The sequence below is a fragment of the Sardina pilchardus genome, chromosome 6 (genome assembly GCF_963854185.1).
Source record: "Sardina pilchardus chromosome 6, fSarPil1.1, whole genome shotgun sequence".
NCBI lineage: Eukaryota > Metazoa > Chordata > Actinopteri > Clupeiformes > Clupeidae > Sardina > Sardina pilchardus.
Window position 1 is genome coordinate 48,339 of NC_084999.1, and position 21,662 is coordinate 70,000.

The 21,662-nt window shown below is 43.5% G+C and overlaps 3 non-coding genes across 3 annotated transcripts; 1 reads left to right on the forward strand and 2 right to left on the reverse strand.

The window, feature by feature from the left end:
• Positions 1 to 15,186: 15,186 nt before the first annotated feature.
• Positions 15,187 to 15,259, reverse strand: trnaf-gaa (transfer RNA phenylalanine (anticodon GAA)). Its single transcript has one exon. It is a non-coding gene; the product is annotated as a tRNA-Phe (tRNA).
• Positions 15,260 to 15,369: 110 nt separating this feature from the next.
• trnam-cau (transfer RNA methionine (anticodon CAU)) lies at positions 15,370 to 15,442 on the forward strand. Its single transcript has one exon. It is a non-coding gene; the product is annotated as a tRNA-Met (tRNA).
• A 241-nt stretch (positions 15,443 to 15,683) lies between these two features.
• trnas-aga (transfer RNA serine (anticodon AGA)) lies at positions 15,684 to 15,765 on the reverse strand. Its single transcript has one exon. It is a non-coding gene; the product is annotated as a tRNA-Ser (tRNA).
• Positions 15,766 to 21,662: the final 5,897 nt, after the last annotated feature.

A 21,662-nucleotide genomic window follows, 5' to 3' on the forward strand; every position in this document is an offset into this window, starting at 1 on the left:
CGTCATTAAGCCGGCGGACAAAGGCAGTCAAATTGTTATCTTAGACAGAGCCCACTACATCAGAGAAGCGTTGAGACAGCTCGAAGACCAAGCTTACTACTCACCTCTCCCGAGTTTAATCCACACAGAGACCCAGGACCGCGTCAGACGTGTTGTAGATGACCTGGAAAGAGAAGGGTTCATTAATAAAAAGCAAAAAATGTATCTGTACGGGCCTGACGACCCTAGACCTAGGCAATTCTACTTACTGCCAAAGATTCACAAAGCGCCAGACACGTGGACAATCCCTGGGGTGTTGCCCAAAGGACGCCCCATCGTGAGCGACTGCGGCTCAGAATCCCACCGTCTAGCGGAGTACATAGATCATTATCTCAACCCGTTGTCGCAGAAACATCCCAGCTACGTCAAAGATACGTATGACTTTATAGCGCAGGTCAGAGGACGCCAGGTCCCAGCAGACACATTTCTCTTTTCGGTAGACGTCGACTCTTTATACACAAACATCGAGACGGACAGAGGCCTAGCGGCAGTCAAAAAAATATTCTCACTGTACCCAGACCCTCAGGACAGTTGCTCCAGTTGTTAGAGCTCACGCTAACTCGTAATGACTTTGAGTTTAACGGGCGCTTCTTCCTCCAAACGTGTGGCTGTGCCATGGGTAGAAAGTGCCCCCGCAGACCGCTACTCTACCTGAGGTACTTAGATGACCTCTTTGGTCTGTGGACCCACTCAGAGACAGAGTTTAGCGAGTTCATGTCTATACTGAATAGCCATCATCCTCGGATCAAGCTGAAACACTCGTTGCAAAAGTACAGTGTAGAATTTTTAGATACTCACATCTTTTTCGTGGCCGACGACCCCCGTGCCGCCGTCAAAACAACAGCCACCAGAGTGCACTTCAAAGACACCGACAGACACGCCCTCCTACACAAACAGAGCTTTCACCCACGTCACACATTCAAAGGTCTTATCAAAGCCCAACTCATTCGTTTCTTTAGAATTTGTTCCTTTTCTACCGATGTAAACAGAGCCACCCGCGTCCTCTTCAATGTGCTAGTCACACGTGGCTATTCCCATGCTTTCCTACGGAAGATCAGCCGTGATGTAGCACGCTCGTTTGACAGCTCCGCGTCCGTAGCAACGGTAGCTAACACGCAATCCCAGAGGGCGCTCTTACCGCTGGTGAGCACGTTCTCCACGGCGTCGCTCCGCCTCCGTAGTCGCGTTGCTGCCCACTTCAATCTGGCCGTCGCCGAGTGCGCGCACTTGGAAAATTTCCGCCTCATCTCGGCTCAGAGACGTAACAAAAACCTCCAAGACATCCTGGTACGAGCTAAACTGCAGGGTGAGTTTACGAGTAGTGAGAGTACTCCACAAACACTGCAGCTGCGCAAGCGCGCGTATGTTTACAACAAACACTCGCGGCAGGGAGCCTTAACCCTCTATACCCCAATAGAATTCTAGAATGCTGCAGCATTTTACTGAGAACAACAAAGAAATTCTCATATTTTATGTCACTGTGCAAACAAATACTTATATTAAGAAAACAAAGCAGAAATTACAATTACAAGTTTATATTGTTTTAAAGAGCAGAAATTGTATTTTATTTTGATATAAAATATGTATTGTAATATCCACTGATATTAACATATGTAGCTTTACCGGCTCACTAAATGTCATTTTTATAGCCAGGTTTCATTTGGACTTCTTTTTTGAACAATAATGCAGACATATATATTACTTAAAGTATTAAAATAGAATTTATTTAGTAAATAATTAAATATTTAATTATTTGCCAACACAACAAGTACAAAACCTTATCATTATACCATGAATGACAGACATATTGAGGGAATGTCAGCAACTAAATTGAGAACTGATTTTCTCAAATCAACTAAGTATGTGAGTGTGAGAGAGATCTAGCAAAAGTGTGAGTGAGAGTATGAGTGAGTGTGAGAGAGCAAGAAAGAGATGAAATGAGACATAGACTCTGACTACAACATTCCATGAAATTCGTGAAAACATGACCCTGCTTTACAGAGTGAAACGCAGCATGTTGAGCACCCAAAAGACGTTTCGACACATCTCCCCGATTTTGCCCTCTTTTGACTTCTTATACACACCACACAGCCTCTTTTGCGTCCCTCAAACTTCACGAGGGAATGACCTGCTTTCAGGTTAGGTGTCACGACCCTTTCCACCTCTGCGCCTGGCTGCCCCTTAGCTCTCCTCTTCCTGCTGCTGTACCCATCACACAGCTCATGCACCAGTTGCATTTTGAAGCTTTTGAGGCAGAACTGACATCTGCTTTTGGGCAGTGGCCTCTGCAGAGTTAGCCACAAAATATATGAGTTCACCAATGCGATGTTGAGCATTCCCCAAAACACATACTTCCACCACTTTTTCCCTGTTCTTCCCACATTATAGTAGCTCCGCAATTGATCCATCAGGTCAACACCGCCCATGTTTGCATTATAATCGAGGACAAGCTCTGGTACTGTGATGAACTCATCAGCAGTGAACTTCGACAGAGGCTTTAAAGTGTCCTGTGTACCCCCACAACTGGATATGAAGCAGACATCCCTCTTGTCTCTCCATCTACAAACTGTCATACCTTCAGCTGACTGCTTCAGGCTCTGACCACGCTTTAGCTTGCCTTCCATCTAGTCTTTGGGGAAGAATTTTTTGTTTGGCCTTATGGTCCCACAATAATATGTGTCAGCATTTAGCAGGGCTTTTACCAAGGGAATGGAAGAAAAGAAATTGTCGGCATACAGGTGGTGGTGTTTGTGTAAGTAGTCTCGCATCAGACCCATAACCACCCTGTATCCCAAACCAAGGTCATCTGCCTCACCGTTATCTTTTCCTGTGTAGACGTGGAAAGCCAAACAGTACCCAGTCGATGAGTCACAGAGACACCAGGGGCCTCATGTACAAAGCTTGCGTACGCACAAAAATGCTGCGTACGCTAACTCTCACGCTCACGTCCGGATGTACAAAGACTGACTTGAACGTGAGAATGTGCGGTCCTCCACGCAAGCTTCATGCCTGGCGTACGCACATTTCCAGTGTGTATCGTCAGTTGGCGACACGTAGAGGCAATGCAGCGCAACAACATTAGTTGATCACGAATCAAGGCCTTTATTTGCACAGCATATTGTGAAATGTGGGCTATTAAAAATAGCACTTCGAAGTCGGCATATGTTTCTAGATAAATGGGCATGCAATGTGCGTTAATACTACCAAACTATGCAACAGCCTATATCTGCAATTAAAACTGTAGTCTTATCAGAGGATATCAAGAATTAGGTAGCCTAATGTGAAACGTATAAATATAGTGCCTATATTTAGTTCCATGATTGTTCACTGGCTTATCAAACATTTCAGATTTCGAAGAGCTTTCCTTCCTCGAAATCTGCGATAAATGGGGTCGGCTTCACGAATATGTCCATGCCTTAAACATTTCCCGGGTGTTTTCACATATTTCCGATAGTTTTCAGTAAAACAAAATACACATGGGACAAGATGATACGCGTGAATTGAAGCAATTTCCCTGACTGACTGCATAGGCTACTTTCCTCGAGTAAGCATTCACATTATTGTTGTCACATTTGTGCAAAATATAGGAATATGATTCAGAAATCGTCATGGCAAAGCCTGGATAAACTTCTACTATGGGTGCGCGATGCGTGGTCTCTTACTCGGACACGAGTGATTAATGCAGTTATTTTGTAATGCTTGAAATGCCCACCAAACCGCGTTATGTGAACCTTGTCACTTGCAGACTGACCACTGAATCTGCCACGGTCTCTGACCCTTGTAGCCACTGCCACGCTCTGCCACTACCGTTTTTTTGTTTTTCGATATTAATTACAGATGATAAAGACGTACTGTAGGCTACTGTATCTTTACCATTTTGTCTGATAAGAGCACTTTTTGATTTGATTATTTAAATTGTATTACATTTTGTAGCAGGTTCGAGAACGGATGGATCTACAAATGCGTTTTAACTCTTATTAATATTGTGGGATAAGCCATTTTGCCTTCGCGGAGGTCTGAGTTTTCGAGTGGCCTTCTAGTTTGCATATTAAAATGAGTGTGATTGAGGGAGGAGAGAGGGTGGAGTATAGTGCTCGTGCATGTGCGTTTAATTTCACGTAAATTGGGATGTACAAAGGAAAGCTGCGTGGATTGCTGCGTACGCATGGTTTCATACATCTGAATTTTTTTGTGCGTACGCTTCTTTCCAGATTTTCGCGTACGCAATGTTTTAGTAGGAATTCCACGCAAGTCTTTGTACATGAGGCCCCAGATCTTAATACCCCACCTGACAGGTTTCTTTGGCATATACTGCTTCCACAGTAACCTGCCATCGAATTTGATCATGGCCTCATCTATGGACAGATTTCTCCAAGGCCTAAGAAGTGCAGGGAAGTTCTCCTGCAACACACACATCAGTGGTCGCACTTTGTGCAGCTTGTCGCCCCTATCTGCTGGGCCTGGGCGTGAACAATGGAGGTACCTACATAACTCCTCATACCTATTCCTAGGCATAGTGTCTGCCACATAGGACACTCTCAGGGCAGGATCGGATGACCAGTAGTCAAGATAAGATGGCAGACGATGAATTCCCATGAGTATATTCAACCCCACAAAGACCTTCATCTCCTCCACACATGTACTGGTCCAGGACACATTTTGAGAGGCATACAAATTTGTGTTTTCTGCCAGATTAACAAAAAAAGCAAGCCCCACCATTTGCATAAAAATATCCAGTACACCCCCTAGTGTGATCTGTGGCCCAGCCTCATGACTGTATGGCTGAAGGGAAGGATCAACTGCCCCTCTGACCCAAGAGAATGGGTTGTCAGCCACCCGCCTACCCGACAGTCTGCCCCGCCCTCTCCCCCTCATGTGTCCTCTGCCATGTCCGCGCCTTCCTCTGCCATGCCCACGTCCTCCTCTTCTCTGAACTACCAAAGCCTCCATCTCCTCCTCCTCCTCCTCCTCCTCCTCCATCTCCATGTCCTCCACGTTCTCTGCTGCCACACTCACAGCATCCTGACTACTCTCTGATGAGCTGGAACGCCCAACATCCTGACGCAATAAAAAGCAACAAAAACTTCTCCATAATCTCAGTGCTCCGTCCATTTTCATGAACTGATTCATTATTTCGTGGAATGATTTAGCCAGCAGGATAACTATTCCCTAAATCTCTCCCTCCTCCCTCTGTCTCTCTCTCTCATCAGTGCGCGCGCGCGCGCGCACACACACACACACACACACACACACACACAATAGTGGGCTGTTTGCTGTTAGATCACTAGCTGATATGGACTATGGACACACTAGAGGACATCATAATTATCAGATTTATTTATTAGTGAAAAGGATAGTGTGGTAGTGTTAATTGGTAGCATGTTTATTGCCTATAATGTGAATTGTAGTCTCAAAGTCTTTCACTAACCCAAAGTTATAATGTGGTTAACACCAGGTCTGTATTTGAAGCTGGGAAACGAGGTACTATAGGAGTAATGAATTCATTGAAATATACAGGCAATTATCTTGCACTTGCTTGTGTTTTAGCTGTTGGCCCTTACAGCTCATGCATGATAGGCTATAGGTCAGGCTATGAACCAATTTAGTGGAGAAGCATAGCTCATGAAACTGTAACTCATTTGACTAAGAATGCCACAAAGAATAGTTAAACCTGACATGGATTTACGTTTTTTTTCACGTACATCATGTGATATAATTTATCTGAACTTGGTCAATTTGGTGATGAACCTGTTGCACACTTTCACTAGTGCTAATCATCCTGTCCTAACGTAGCGTGCCTCAGACCAACGTTACCTCAGTGAAGATAGCAAATTAGCGGGCTATGATGATTTGTAATTACACGAGATGATAAAATATTATGTGAATCAATTACGTTTTCCTGACAACCATAAGTAGAAAACACGGCGGATTTACAGCGTTGTGGTTATTAGTTAGTCAACTCTGAATCAAAGAGACAGGTGCCTCGTAGCCAGACTGTCAGTGATGTATGAAAGTTAGCGTTACTGAACATGCCAGAAAGGAGTAGCCTAACGTCAACGTTAGTGTTAAGAGATATATCTGCAACTAAACATTTTATGGGTTCATGGTTAATTACAACACATTACCGGTGTATGTTTTTATATTGCTGGTGTAAGCTAAACCCTAATCAACTTTCATAGAACCAGTCATACGAGGATACAGTACCAGAGAGAGGCAGCTAACTAACATAACAAACGGGAGGATGCTAGCGTTAAATATTACTTTTTTATTTGTATTAAGTTATTTTCTTACATCAATATGATCCACACTGACATCCAAACAGGGTAGATCATCTTCATCCATCATCAATACTGTCTCTTCCAACGAGAACATACGTGGACGCTTGTTAGAAGCCATTCTCAAAACAACGCAACTGCTCAGCCGGTCAATCAACAGCGTAATGCAGGTTAAACTAAAAAATACCTCAGAAATGTCAATGGTGACATAGACAAATAAGTGTGTCAAAATAAAAGTCTGATGTTCATGTATCCACTAACACTGTATTACTTCGTGAATGAAGGTTATACTGTAGCAGATGTCCCTTTAAAAATCACGGCCGGCTGCGGCCGTTACAGTAGAATTCTAACAGGCCGTCGGCGGCCGCTATGGGGTAAAGAGGGTTAATCATACAGGAGTTTACTATCAAAACCGCAAACGTCGTGTACTGTTTACAGTGCAAAACTTGTTCAAAACTATACGTGGGCGAAACTAGAAACGCGCTTGCCGCCCGAGTCAAACAACATCTGTACTACGTGAAACGAGCGAGAGTCAACACGGTGCTCTATGCGCATTTCACGTTAGGCGAGTGCGGGGAGTTCATAGTTTTTGGCCTACAGTACGGCGTTCTCTGGACCGACGCGCAAAGAAAGTGGCACGAACATCTGTGGATCAATAGACTTAACACCTCTTATCCCACCGGTCTTAACAACATGATCACGGAGATGACGTGAAACGCTAATAACATCACAACAACCACTACTGCCGTGTTACGTTTGCTCTCATGCACTTAGGAGTTTACATCAGCGTGGGTGGCTCTGCCTACTCTCTCGGTCCCTTGCTCTGTTTCCCTTGGTAGTTTAGTATTATTTTGTGCTCCCATTCATAACCTAGCTTCTTTGTATAAACGTGTACTTTTTACACGGATACCTTTTGGTCTGCCCTTTGTCAGTGAGAGTGACGAGTTCACGACCTCTTGCAGTCCTTCTTGTAATATTATCTAGGACCTTTTCTTTTCTGGCCTTCTATCCTACTCTCAGGATTCTTTTCTATTGCTAGAAGACCCCTGTATCCTGTAGACTAGACTCTTACATCTCTACACACTCTGTACACCATTCTAGAATCTAGGTTATTTGATAAATTTTTATCTTTTCCTTTTTCACTTACCTGCAACCTGCACGACGTCCTCGGTGGTCTTTGGGCCTCCGTCATCCTCCCTTGTCGGTCTGTGGGGAACAACACGCTGTTAGAGTTCTGGACCTCCCTAGCTTTAACAAGTGATACATCTATGGTGGGCACTGAATTTAGTCACATACTGGAGAGTTGCTATACATTCCCTCGGGAAGATATAGCCCTTGCTTTCCTTGAAAACAACTAGAATTAGCCATATATATGGCCATTTGTACAATTACATTTTCTAGGTTACACTTGAACTCTTTTCCACTCTATGTAAGCCTTCATTAGTGAGATTTAGGCTCGCAAACACACTTTTAGAGACTTCTGAAACCATCCTCATAGACTCGCATTGTTAGTGGCGGAGCCACATGGCCAAAGTGGGATATGGCACCCTCTTGGACAGAAATAGTTTTCACCGCTTAAACTTGGATTTTTGCTAAGCTTCCAGTAAGTCAGAGAGACCCACCTTTGATCTCAATAAATATCACAAGGGCCCTAGAATAATCTGGTTATTTTTAGAAGTTCGGTCTTGCCTCGTTTGTTTACTTTACAGACTATATTGTGTTCTCCCATTGACTTGCATTGCAAGCCATATTGATCAAGCCATATTGATCTATTGAATTGCATAGTCACATTAGAATATGTAGACACCAGGGGTATTATTTTGGGTTCTTTGTCTAACTTTTCTTTCTTTTTTTGAAAATCTTTTAGGGCTTTTCGAAGAAACGACCTGGAGTATCCTCTGTGTCGAAGAGTTGAAAATAATATCCTGGTGGCCTCATCGAAGTTTTCCTTTTCGGAACATATCCTATGGAATCTTAATAGCTGTGACTTAACAATGCCTTTGTATGTATGAGTAGGATGGTAACTTGTCTTGTACAGTAATGCGTGTGTATCTGTGTCCTTAAAATACATTTTTAAACTTAACTGACCTGTTTCATGAAATGTACGTCCTTTGTATGTAACCGTGTCCAAAAAATTAACTTGACTGTCATGAATTGTATATTTAATTTTAATTGATCTTGAATGTGTGTTTAAATGATTAGCAAAGTCCATGAATTGTTGCTCAGTGTAGTTCCAGACACCCCATATATCGTCCAAAAATCTAAAATAAAAGGTAGGTTTTAAAGATGCTGTTTGTAAAGCGGTTTCCTCCCAATTTGCCATAAATATGTTTGTGTACGAGGGTGCAAACTTTTTACCCATGGCCGTCCCTTTGATTTGTAAATAAAACTTTGAATCAAACTCAAAATCATTTTTAGTTAAACTAATATTGAGTAACTGTAGCAGATATTTATCTGGCCGCTTTGGGTCTGGGTACTTTGCCATCTGTTTTTGAACAGCCTCTAGACCCAATCTAGTTTCGATATTTGTGTAGAGGCTATCTATGTCAATTGTAAATAAGTACGCTGATGGGGGAACTTTTAGCATTTTAACCTTTTCGATGAAATCATATGAGTCTTTAAGAAAACTAGGGTGTCTGTTGGACAGGGGATTTAAATAATATTCAATAAACTCTGCAACCAGGTAAGTCTCACTATCGCAATCAGACACAATCGGTCTTCCAGGCGGGATTTCTCCAGGTATACTCCAGGTAAGTGGTTCTTTATGTACTTTAGGTAATAAATAAAATCTTCTAGGTCTTGGTATGTCACTTCCCAATAAATATTGTCTTTGTTTTCTGTTAATGTATCCTTCCTGTACTAATTTGTCCAAAATTGTTTTAACCTTTTCCATATAAATAGGTGTTGTTAATTTCTTATAATGATCTGTATTGTTAAGTTGTCTCATTCCTTCCCATACATATTGTTCCCTATCCATAATAACTATAATATTTCCTTTATCTGCAGGTTTGATTACTATATGTTTATTCCCTTGTAATTGTCTCAGTGCTTTAATTTCTTCCTTCTTCTTCTTGATTTTGTTCAATTTTCTGACCCCAATGTAAATTTTCTGACCCCAATGTAAATTTTTAAATGCATAATTGTCTGCTGTAACTATTTTTTTGATGGATGGTGGTAATTGACTAAAGGTAGGTGTCCAATCCGACTTTGGGATAAATGGGAGTTGGGGGGTTGCTCTTTTGCCTTCAAAATACGTTTGTAATTTAAGTCTTCTGTGGTAATTTTGTATGTCTAATTCCAATTGTTTTTTACGGTTTTTAGTAATGTCCAATGTTGGGATAAAGGATAATCCTTTGTTCATTAATGAGATTTGGGTTGGGCTGGGATGAAATTTTTTTGCCAAATTAATAACAGTTTTAGACCCCTCCTCTTGTTTAAGGCTTACGGGGTGTCGCAGTTTAATTGAATAGACCAGTGTTCTAGGATGTCCTTTGCTGTGTCCGTCGTCCAATGTGTCAAATCCTTATCCACATAGAAATCTTCCGGTGGTAGCAATGAAATATGATTCATGTGTCTCTCTATGTGTAGATTTAGGCTATCTAGCATCCTCTGTTGCTCCATTGGGAGACTTCTGGAGAAATTGACTTGTGGAACCCAAATCTCTGCGTTCGGGAATTTGTCTTTAGCTGCTTTTACTGCTTTCTGTAACTGTTTTATTGCTGTCTCCCTAACCTTTTGATTTCTGTTATTGATGCCAAAGGATAGTATTACTTTCTCCACTGTTATTTTAACTTTTGCTTTTTTGATAATTTCCTCTGCGTGTAGAAAGGTTGCGCCCGGGTAGCTGTCGATCTGCAAGTCAGGCGACTGGAAAGGTGGAATTCTTGACACGTTCGAGTCCCCCATGATTACCCATTTTTTTGTGATTGTAATATCCCAATCCATCATTTTTTCGTGTGTGTTTATGTGTCTAGTAGGTTTAGTTCCTGGGGTTTGTGTGTGTTTATGTGTCTAGTAGGTTTAGTTACTGGGGTTTGTGTTTGTTTATGTGTCTAGTAGGTTTAGTTACTGGGGTTTGTGTGTGTTTATGTGTCTAGTAGGTTTAGTTACTGGGGTTTGTGTGTGTTTATGTGTCTAGTAGGTTTAGTTACTGGGGTTTGTGTGTGTTTATGTGTCTAGTAGGTTTAGTTCCTGGGGTTTGTGTGTGTTTATGTGTCTAGTAGGTTTAGTTCCTGGGGTTTGTGTGTGTTTATGTGGAGTCAATGTTGGTGAAGTGGCTGTCTGTCTTGGTGAGGTCAGTGTTGGTGTATTTGTTTCTCGTTGTGGTGAATGAGTAGGTGTCATCGCTTTTTTCTTTGCAGGTAAGTCGGTAGATGCTGTGGTGAGGTCCAGCAAATCCTCAAGTCGTTCTGTTTTTTGTGTTTGTATCCAATTGTCTAATGTTTTTTGATTTTTTTTGTTTACAGGTTCCTGTGACTGGCTGATCGGGTGTAATTCGATGATCGCATCAGTGTCGAGTGCCACGCATGGGTTTTTTATGTTTTGAGTTTTAACCCTTTGTTGTTTTGCTTCTTTCAGGTGTGTTGGCGTAAGAAGAGGGCCCTTTGGTTTTTGAAGAGTGGGAAAATCCTCATCAAAGGACCAATCCCCTATTGGACCTATCCCCAATCGTTTCTGTGTGTAGTCTTTGTCCCAAGTGTCTAGTTGCCCATTTTCTCGCTATATTAAAGGCCGTGTGCCAATCATCGTCAATAAGGGACATCAGTTCCCCCAGCGTGTCCTGAATACCCAACTCATAATGTTCCTCGAGAATGAGTCGAGTATTGTGCACCCAATTTTTTGCGTTCCCAGAGAGTAGGTCTAAGACCTTTTCACTGGGGCAGGATGGCTTGATAGTGCTAGTGAGAAGGGTTTCTAGTCTCTGAAAAGTTTTTGGTGAGTCATTGTTTTTTGTCTCGATATTCTTCTTGTGGTGTACCATTTTGATTAATTTTAAGATTAGTTTACTTATTGCTCTCAATTCTGAGGAGGTAGGAATGTAATTGCTGTTTTGATTTTCTCTGTTCTGTTCTTGTCATTTTTTTGTCACTGTTGTTGTTTTTACAGGTACGGTCCGCATTCCCGTTTCGGGAAGCCCCATCGTCTTTTTGTCTCCATTGTTTACGGTTAGAACGGTTCGCGTTCCCGTTTCGGGAAGCCCCATCGTTCTCCTCCTGTCTCATTCGGTTGTGGTTAAAACGGTTCGCATTCCCGTTTCGGGAAGCCTCATCGTTTTCCAGTCTAAATCGGTAATTATTGGAACGGTCCGCATTCCCGTTTCGGGAAGCCCCATCATTCCAATGTCTAAATCGGTAATTGTTGGAGCGGTCCGCACTCTGGTTTCCAGAGGCCACATCGCTCCAATGTCTCTGTTTACGGTAAGTGTTGTCATAATCGGTTAACCCTCTAACCGCCCAAGGCGCCGTACGGCGACAAGCAACATCACTGATTAAAACAGACGGTAGATCCGAGTAGGGTGACAAATCGCCTTTGTACTCTCCACCACTAGTTGGCAGACATCCAGAGCTTCGATTCAAGCCCAAATTCGAGTAAAAAAGTTTTCAGGAAGTGCCTGTATTACTCGCGAGAAACAAAAAAAAAAGACGCATTTCCTGTTTATAACGCGGAAGTGAAATGCGCGATCGCTATGCACAAATTGAAGCAGAAAAACGGCAAATGTTAAAAAACAAAGTCGTGTGTTATGAAGTCTTGGGTCTGCCATTCACCTACTCTGATTCTGAAGGAGAATATCTGCCTTTTGGAGATTATGATCGGTCGTTCATTGGCAGTGACAGTCAAGATGCGTCTGTGAATGGAGGTGGGTCTTTGCGTGTGTACGTCAATGTTTACCTGCAGCAATGTTGACCAAAGGGTTCAAATAAGCATGGTGTGCTTGGTGCCAATGATAATCATGATGATAGTGTCTGTAATTGACATCCCTGCTGAAAAAACCAGCAAGAAACCAGCTTAGGCTGGTAGCTGGTTTTAGCTGGTTTTAGCTGGTCTTTGCCCAAAACACAGTTCTTATTGCTGGTCTTTGCTGGTGTAGCTGGTTAGGCCACCAGCTAGACATGCTGGCGTGACCATCTGAGGAAGCTGGTCGTGCTGGTGTGACCAGCCTGTCATTTGGGATACAGCTGGTTTAAGATGGTCATGCTGGTGACCAGCCTGTCCAGCTTGACAAAGATGGTCAAGCTGGTTTTCTAGAATGACCAACATAAGCTGGCGTGGCCAGTAAAAACCAGCAATGTAGACCAGCAACACCAACTAAAATGACCAGCTTAAGGTGGTACGACAATCAAAACCAGCTGAATTACCATCATAAGCTGGGTAAACCAGCTGAAGGTGTGTTTTCGCGAGAGTTTTGCTGGTCTAGCTGGTTAACCATCAAAGGGTGGCCAAACAAGCTGGTTAACAAGCTGGTCAACCAGCAAACCACCTTTAGCTGGTCAGGCTGGTTTTTTCAGCAGGGATGGTACACACAGCAGGTCTAGTAAAAATAGGGCTCTGAAGAACTACAAAGTCATCCGCGATAGGAACTGATTTGACCAGGCTACTTTATTATATAGTAACATAGGGATTGTGGTAATACTAATAGTTTACTATTGTTGGTTTACATTTGGCTGTGGTCCTGTTTGTTTGTTATGTCGGAGAAATTATAAAAATCAAAGTAAAACTGCTCAAATGTATTCAACAATCAGTATTTACTGAAATGTGCATAATTTGACGCTATTGCCATCCTGTGACGTCATAATATGCAAATTAGATGAGTAAATTTACTCCCTTTATAAACTTTAGTTCATACTCAATGATTTTCACATTTACAGTAGGACTTTATCTCTGACCACTTTCAAGCCATGGCCTTTTGAATTTTTTATGCAAAAATCCAAAAAAACCCGGGCGGTTAGAGGGTTAAATCTAGTCGTTGTCTACGGTAAGTGTTGTCATAATCGGTTAAATCTAGTCGTTGTCTACGGTAAGTGTTGTCATAATTTGTTGTTTCTTGTCATTCAGGAGGGACCATACGTCCTCTCCTATAGTGCACTTTTGTCCATTCATTATTAAATGTCATTTTGTTCAAGCTTTATCCACGACGTTTCGATATCTATCGATATCTTTTTCAAGTGGTGCGCTTGAACTGAGTACTGGATTTTTTCAACTAGCTGATAGAGGTAGGCTCTGTTGATGTTCACTCTTCGGTGTCTCGATCTAGACTGAGGCCAAATTAGTCCACGCCTCCTTTTATAACCTCTGGTCGGTTTTCTCGATGTTCGGTTTTCTCGATGTCTCAGCTTTGATGCATTTGTTGAAGCATTACATAGTCATTGATTTGCTGTTTTAACCGGGTAAGTATATTATCGTTTGTAAATGTTTTATTTTGTGTTTTAGGGTAATTATTTATCTTTGAATTCTTGTTTTTGTCTCAAGTCCTGTTTATTGATTGTATGTTGTTTGAGTAAGTATACATTTTATTGATCCAGGTAAGTAATCATGTATGAAATAGTTTGTTGATGTTTCATTTTGTGTTTTAGAGTAATTATTTATTTTTGAACTGTTGTGTTTTTTGTGAGTACTGTGTATTGAGTATATGTTGATCCGGGTAAGTGTGATTCGTTTTGGAAGCAGTTTTGTTGGTCCAGGTAAGTATTTAATTTGATGTAGGTTGATGTTTATGTTTAATTATATTTTCTTTTTGCAGGTTTCCGAAAGAGATGGACGGTGATGTTGGGGGGAGAGGCACTGGCGTGTTAGGTTAGGGTTTATCCTTCACAGGGACCCCCGGATGAGGAGGGAAGACCCCCGAGTCCGGTGGAGGTTGTGGTTGGGGTCAGGGTTAGGGTGGGGTCAGGAGCTGGTAGTCGGTTAGGGATAGGGGTTGTGGTTGGGGTTAGGAATTTGGTTGGGGTAAGGAATTGGATGGGGTAGGGGTTAAGTTTAGGGTATGGGTTAGGTTAGGGGTCCGGTCCGGGTCGTCTCTCTCCCCACCAGGAGCCCCAGAAAGGTTGGGCACTGTCCATCTCCCTTCCCAACTTCCCTTTGCCCATCCTTTTCTAGATTTCATTTAAGCCTTTAGGATATACTGTATTTAATTTTCTAATCCACTGTCTTTCTACCATCAATCTGTCCTGCAGGGTCCAACATCGATTTGTTTCGAGTCCCATGACTCGCAAGGACGACAGACCATGGTTTACGAAGTGTTTAACGATGTGTGTGTTTGTCTCCTTTTTGTTTTTGATGTTGTAAACATGTTGGTATAACCTAATTTGTATAGTATTTCTTGTCTGTCCGACGTATTGTTTAGAACATTTATTGCATGTGATTAAATAAACACAATTAGGTGTTTGCTGGGTTAATTTTGATGTTATTTTGAAAATTTTTTTAGTCGAATTACTTTTGATCCATTTTTTTGGTTTAAAGGCTTTAATTTTAGTTTGGTTCCTGCTTGGGTTTAGGGGAGTTAGTTTACTTTTGGAAAGGAGATCTTTCAAATTTCTGTTCCTCCTGTAAGCGGATATGACTTTATGATTTTGCAGATTTTTTGTACCAGTAATAAACTTTTCAAAATTTGTTTTAGCCAATCTATTGAATTGCATAGTCACATTAGAATATGTAGACACCAGAGGTATTATTTTGGGTTCTTTGTCTAACTTTTCTTTCTTTTTTTGAAAATCTTTTAGGGCTTTTCGAATAAACGACCTGGCAAAGGAAGAGGCCATTCAAAGGTTGTGGGTTCGAGTCCCACCAGAATCGTGCATTTTTGCAGGAGGCTGATGGGCAGCCAAAATATAGCACGTTAGCATCTGGCAAAGCCACAGACGGAAGCATAAAGAGCTGCCGAAACCCGGGATCGAACCAGGGACCTTTAGATCTTCAGTCTAACGCTCTCCCAACTGAGCTATTTCGGCTACCGTGGGTCACTCACGCTTGTGCGAGACAATCAAAGTCACACAAGCGAGCCCACTGGCTCGGCGCCAGACACGGAGATGAGCTCTCCGTACTGACAGCAACAACCGAAGCCTCGTTAGCGCAGTAGGTAGCGCGTCAGTCTCATAATCTGAAGGTCGTGAGTTCGATCCTCACACGGGGCACGCTGCTTTTGCACCGTGCAAAATGAAACACTGCCCTCTCGCTGACGTGGGCAGGAGAGTACTCTTCAGGATGTTTCTGGAAAAGCAAGCTAGCACCATTGCTAAAGAGTCGCCTGTGCCCAGTGCCATGCGAAGCCCTGCGCGAGCTTATGCTTCCCCAAGATCGCCTGCAGAAAAGCAGCCAGACCGTTCCGTTGCAGCCGTCACATGCAGTTTTTCTGTCCCTAGATGCAATAGTCTACGTAGTCGGCAGGATTCGAACCTGCGCGGGGAGACCCCAATGGATTTCTAGTCCATCGCCTTAACCACTCGGCCACGACTACCCGTTGTCAGCATCTGCGCCGTGCTCTCTCTGTACGCTTTTGTGCAAGGCAGCCGTGGCAGATGGCAAAGACACCTGGCGACAGAGGCTGCGGAGAGTCTTGCCATTTTGTCCCGCAAACTAAAGGTCTTGTCAGAAGTGGGATTCGAACCCACGCCTCCAGAGAGACTGCGACCTGAACGCCAGCTGCCGTCGGATCGGCCGTGTAAAATATTGAACAATGTTGAGAGAGGGCCAATCGCGTTTCGCCATTTTCAACATTTCTCAACATTTTCAGCCAATCTCCATCCCTGCTCTTCATTATTTTCAACATTTGACCAATCAGAAGCGAGAAATATTGAGCGGAAGCTGTTGCTCAGGGATGTGTTCACGTTCGCTAGGAGTATCTGTCTAGCTATATTATTAGCGGCTGGAGTTTACCTGTTTTTTTCGAAAATGGTGAGTATGCACACATTTCTGACAGTGTCGGATGATAGAACGTTATGTTAAGAAATAACTTCACTTGTCGTGCGGTGTTGTCATTATCGATTTATGGCTATAATCGTCACGTAACGGGAGTCAGCTGATAGGCATTGCTAGGCTATATCCCGTCTATTTAGGTGAAGCATTTTAGCATACAATGACATAATATACAGTAAATAAATAATTTCAGCTATTGTGTGATGTTGTCAAATGGATGTATTTAGCTGTAACGTCATTACGTGGGGGAAAAACACTGACTTGAATATCGCTATTTTTAGCGCATTGGCCAACTTCCGGTAGGCTATAAATAACAGCAACGTTGGTATTGCTTATGATAAACGACAATTTCCACCTATTTTCCACATATGTATTAATTATATTACTGGCTACTGTAGGTTAGGTCTATCACTCTCAATCCCTTTGCACAAATTCACTGTAAAGTATTGGCTGGAGGTATATAACAGCTTGATATTAATACCTGATATTAATATAGCCCATGGTATATTCATAACAACCACGATAAACGATCAGGTTACAGAAAACTCTTGCTATTGTTGTCGTATGTACACATTGTAACCCTTTTAGAATGGTTTATTCCTTGAAATGGAAGTCAGATTAATTAATGAGCCAAAAAAAACAGATTGTATTATTATTTTTAAAAAAATAGGTGGTTTGTGTCACCTATGGCAATGGGTAAAGTGAAGGGATTATGTCTGGAATTCATTTTGTATCAGTCATTATGGTGCTATGCATTAAAAATAGATTGACAGTCAGCTGGGCCATCCAGGGAAGCTAGCGAGACTCTGTGACCTGCCTGAACTAACGCGTGCGTGTGTGTGTGTGTGTGTGCGTGTGCGTGTGCATGTGCATGTGCGCACACTCAAATCAGTACACAAGCTAAAACTAGTGGTGTATCAATTTTGTTTACAGCCACCCACAGCACATGTGAGGTCTGTAGGACAACAGGATGCTGCTGCTGGACGTCAGGCTGCTACTGCCGGATGACAAGCTGCTGATGCTGGACGTCAGGCTGCTACGGGGAGTCAGCAGGTTGCTGCTGCAGGACGTCCGCCGGTAGCTGCCACTGCTGCCAGAGGTCAGCAGGTTGATGCTGTGGGACGTCAGGCTGCCGGTGCTGCTGGAGGTGTGTTGTGTGCGTGCGTGCGTGCGTCTGTGTCTGTGTGTGTGTGTGTGTGTGTGTGCATGCGCGCACACTCAAATCAGTACACAAGCTAAAACTAGTGGTGTATCAATTTTGTTTACAGCCACCCACAGCACATGTGGGGTCTGCAGGACAACAGGCTGCTGCTGATGCTGGAGGTCAGCAGGTTGGTGCGGGATGTCAGGCTGCCGCTGCTGTGGGACGTCAGGCTGCTGCTGATGCTGGAGGTCAGCAGGTTGATGCGGGAGGTCAGGCTGCCGCTGCTGTGGGACGTCAGGCTGCTGCTGATGCTGGAGGTCAGCAGGTTGATGCGGGAGGTCAGGCTGCCGCTGCTGTGGGACGTCAGGCTGCTGCTGATGCTGGAGGTCAGCAGGTTGATGCGGGAGGTCAGGCTGCCGCTGCTGTGGGACGTCAGGCTGCTGCTGATGCTGGAGGTCAGCAGGTTGATGCGGGAGGTCAGGCTGCCGCTGCTGTGGGACGTCAGGCTGCTGCTGATGCTGGAGGTCAGCAGGTTGATGCGGGAGGTCAGGCTGCCGCTGCTGTGGGACGTCAGGCTGCTGCTGCGGGGAGTCAGCAGGTTGCTGCTGCAGGACGTCAGCCGGTTGCTGCTGCGCTCGGACCAGAGGCTGCTGCTGCAGTGGGTCCAGCTCCAGTCCAAAGTCTAGGCAGCAGTTCAGTTCAGAGGCCATTGCATTTGTCATTTGTCACGGCTGCCACTGGGCACAGCACAACCATTCCCGTGGCAGGGTTTATTGCCCAAATGCAGAGACCCTCTCCAAAGAGGACTGGTTGGCAGAGATGACGAGGAAGTGATGGATGCCACTGTAAATATTGTAAATAGTTTAAAATATGTGTTATTAGTATTCTGTTCTCTTCTGTCTATTATTGTTTTATTTTTCCTTGCTTCCTTCTTGTGGATTAAAAACTGGTGAACAACAAATGTACTAGTGGGTATTTTATTGACAATAAGTGTGATAATAATGTCATAATGGTGGTGATGTGCCATTTGGTAACAGCAAGATGGTATGTTATTTATTTATTAGGTTCATTTCACCTCATTTATACATTTGATACTTGAAAAAACAATACATTATGAACCACAAACAGAAAAACACAAGTAATATTCAATGATATGGGAGGTGTTTCCTGAACCACGCTACAATATAGGAGATGTAGGGAAAGATCCAAGCCAGGACATCAGCCTTTGCAGAGGACAATCCAGTCCTTCAGGTAGGTGGGAGAGGTAGAAAACAAAACAAAAACAAATAATTATTCATTATTATTATTAGTAGTAGTAATCCATAGCATAAAGGAGATGTAGGGAAAGATCCAAGCCATGACATCAGCCTTTGCAGAGGACAATCCAGTCCTTCAGGTGGTGGCAGAGCTAGAAAACAAAACAAAAACAAATCATTATTCATTATTTACATTAATAATGTTGCCTGTATGGCATATTTCACATATTCATTATTTAGTATTTATTAGTAGTATTTATTCTGAGCTTTACATGTAAATAAAGGCCTAATCGGAAGTCACAGTAAGCCTAAAACATTTAAAATAGCTGAGAATGCTTGCAGAAATGAAAAAAATGCACTTAATTGTGACGTCATTGACAGTTCTTGAACATAGCATTCTCAGTTTTTGCAGGTTCGAATCCCGTCTGAAGTGTTTATATTATCAAATTATTATCAAAAGTTTCCTACGTGTGTCCAAGCACCAAAACAACTTTAATCAAGTAGATATCCATGCAAAGAGTCATATTCCTTCCTTTATTTCTCTCTTTTCCTTCTTTTCCCCTCCCTTTTCTTCTTCCCCCTTCTCCCCCCTTCTTCCCCATCTTTGATGGCCGAATGTTCCCCAGCTTGAACGCAGCGCCTTAGACCGCTCGGCCATCCTGACTCCTTGTGGTGACAGCCGTGAGAAGGCGCAAACAAGGGGAATATCGTTAATCATGCGTCGTTGAGGAATGACTGGAAGGCCGAGAGAAACGCTGAAAACGGCACGGTCCGATTTGATGTGGCCCTTGAAGGCGAGGCCACAACCTCTTCCAGCGGTCTCTGTGGCGCCACCTCCTGAACGATCGTCTGTTTCAGTCCAATGTCAACAGCTAATCACGTTCGTCCATTTCCAATGTGAGATACTCCCCCGTCCAATCACGTAGCGGGATGACATTGGAGCCGGCCAATCACAGCGCTACTTTCCAATGTGGATTGGATGAGTCGCCGACGTGCGTTACGTACCTGTTTATGAGTGCCTAGCGACGGTCAGCTGTTTTAACCCCGGGGCTTTTTTGAACTTCTTGCAGTACGATTTAGTGGTAAGTAACAATTCAAATACGTTTTTCCTGCTGTAAAAAGCATTTGTGGTTTATTGTAATCCTTCACACGAAGGTATACGATTGTTTTGCTAAGTGTGTTACGTTACGTTAAGGCCAGGCTAGTCACAATAGCTAACAATCGCTAATGCTAACTTGCCGGTCAATTACGTTTTCGTGGAGGATAAGGGAATTATTATGCCAAATTATGTGTGCTTTATGAGTAGGATAACGTAATTGTTCTAGCTAGCGTGAACTTGCATCAGATAAGGGGGTATACCAAGCTGTAGGTTCGCTAATATGGGTCGTTCGTAGTACGTGAAATGTAAACAAACTGACGGTTACGTTACGACCAATAAATGCAACGTATAGGCTCAATATTAATATAAAATAGAAAAAGCCATGCAACTATCATAATATTAGTATTCCTAGCCCACTACCTGGGTAGATTATAAGCTATAGGTAACTGTTATGGTTAGTTTGTGTCTTGTAAACAAACTAACGTTATGATCTATATAATACCCCCAATATTACTATGAATAGCAAATCATATCAACTACTTCACCTTATCAGAGGTGATCAGACACCCATCCTTACTGTAACCTGATTGATTTGATAACAGCTGTCATATTAGGTGTGTGTGTGTATGCTGTAGTGTCACAGTGTATTGTCCAAATGAGGCTCATTGTTTATTGTTGTCCATGTCCATATTGCCTTTAGATGAGTGACAGGCCTAAAAGCCACAAGGGCATGGGGGAAGGCGAGTGGATGGAGAGGCTGAGGGCATATGCTAGCTCTGGGGTTTGGCCTGCTGGAGGCAACAGACCAGCCCCAAGGCAGCGGAAGTGGCCTTGGCCTTTATCAAAAGGTAAAATATGCCCTGCAATAAAACAAATGACTGTATACCTGTATCCCTACCCCAGGCTAAACACTGTTCTGATTGTTTCAGATTGAGAAATGCCCCATGCAGGCCCGTGGACAGTCCACTCTGTTTGGAGGGTCAGTGGCCTGTAACTGTGGCTTTCACAGTGCTATGGTAACATATGTTATCATTGTGATTAATCTTGCATCTCATGTCTGCTGCTATGCTGTAGCTGTGATATCACATAACACAATGCTGTTGCTTTAGCAGCCCACCACTCAGCCTCCTGCCCCAGGTGCAGCGGCTGCTGCTGTGGTATCAGCCCCAGGTGCATCGGCTGCTGTGCCACCATCACAGTCTGCTGCTGTGGTATCAGACCCAGGTGCAGCGGCTGCTGTGCCACCATCTTTCTTTCGCCCTCCTCCGACCTTGTCAATGGTGAATATCATATTAAATAACTAATGTCATTCATAGTGGTTTTGTATTTGTTACATCATAAAATTAATATTGTTTATCTTTTCAGTACACTAAATCACGCTTTGGTGGATCTACCTCACCGAAGCCTAATTTAGTGGCTAGGAGGAGCCCCAGCCCCTCTGCCTCCCCTATGAGGACCCCAAGCCCCTCTGCCTCCCCTATGAGGACCCCAAGTCCCTCTGCCTCCCCTGCAAGGACCCCAAGCCCCTCTGCCTCCCCTGCAAGGACGACCAGCCCTGCTCCATCCTCTGTGAGGACTCCCAGCCCTGCTCCATCCTCTGTGAGGACCCCTCCCCATGCTCCATCCTCTGTGAGGACCCCTCCCCATGCTCCAACCTCTGTGAGGACCCCCAGCCCTGCTGTGAGCACCAGCATGGCAGAAGTCTGTGTAAGTACAGAAGTGGGCTGTTGTGTAGGTTATGCTTAATGTAGCCTTTATGTATGCCATACATTAACACATTATTGTCGTCTTCTAAACAGGATGAACCTGTAGGAGTTCAGCTGGCCACTGCGGGGGCTGCAGCTTCGGTCTGGTTGCCAGCAGAGATGCGTAAAAACATCCCTGCCCAGGACCAGAGGTGGATTTCAAATGCCATCTTCCACTCTGGCAGACTGCGGCAA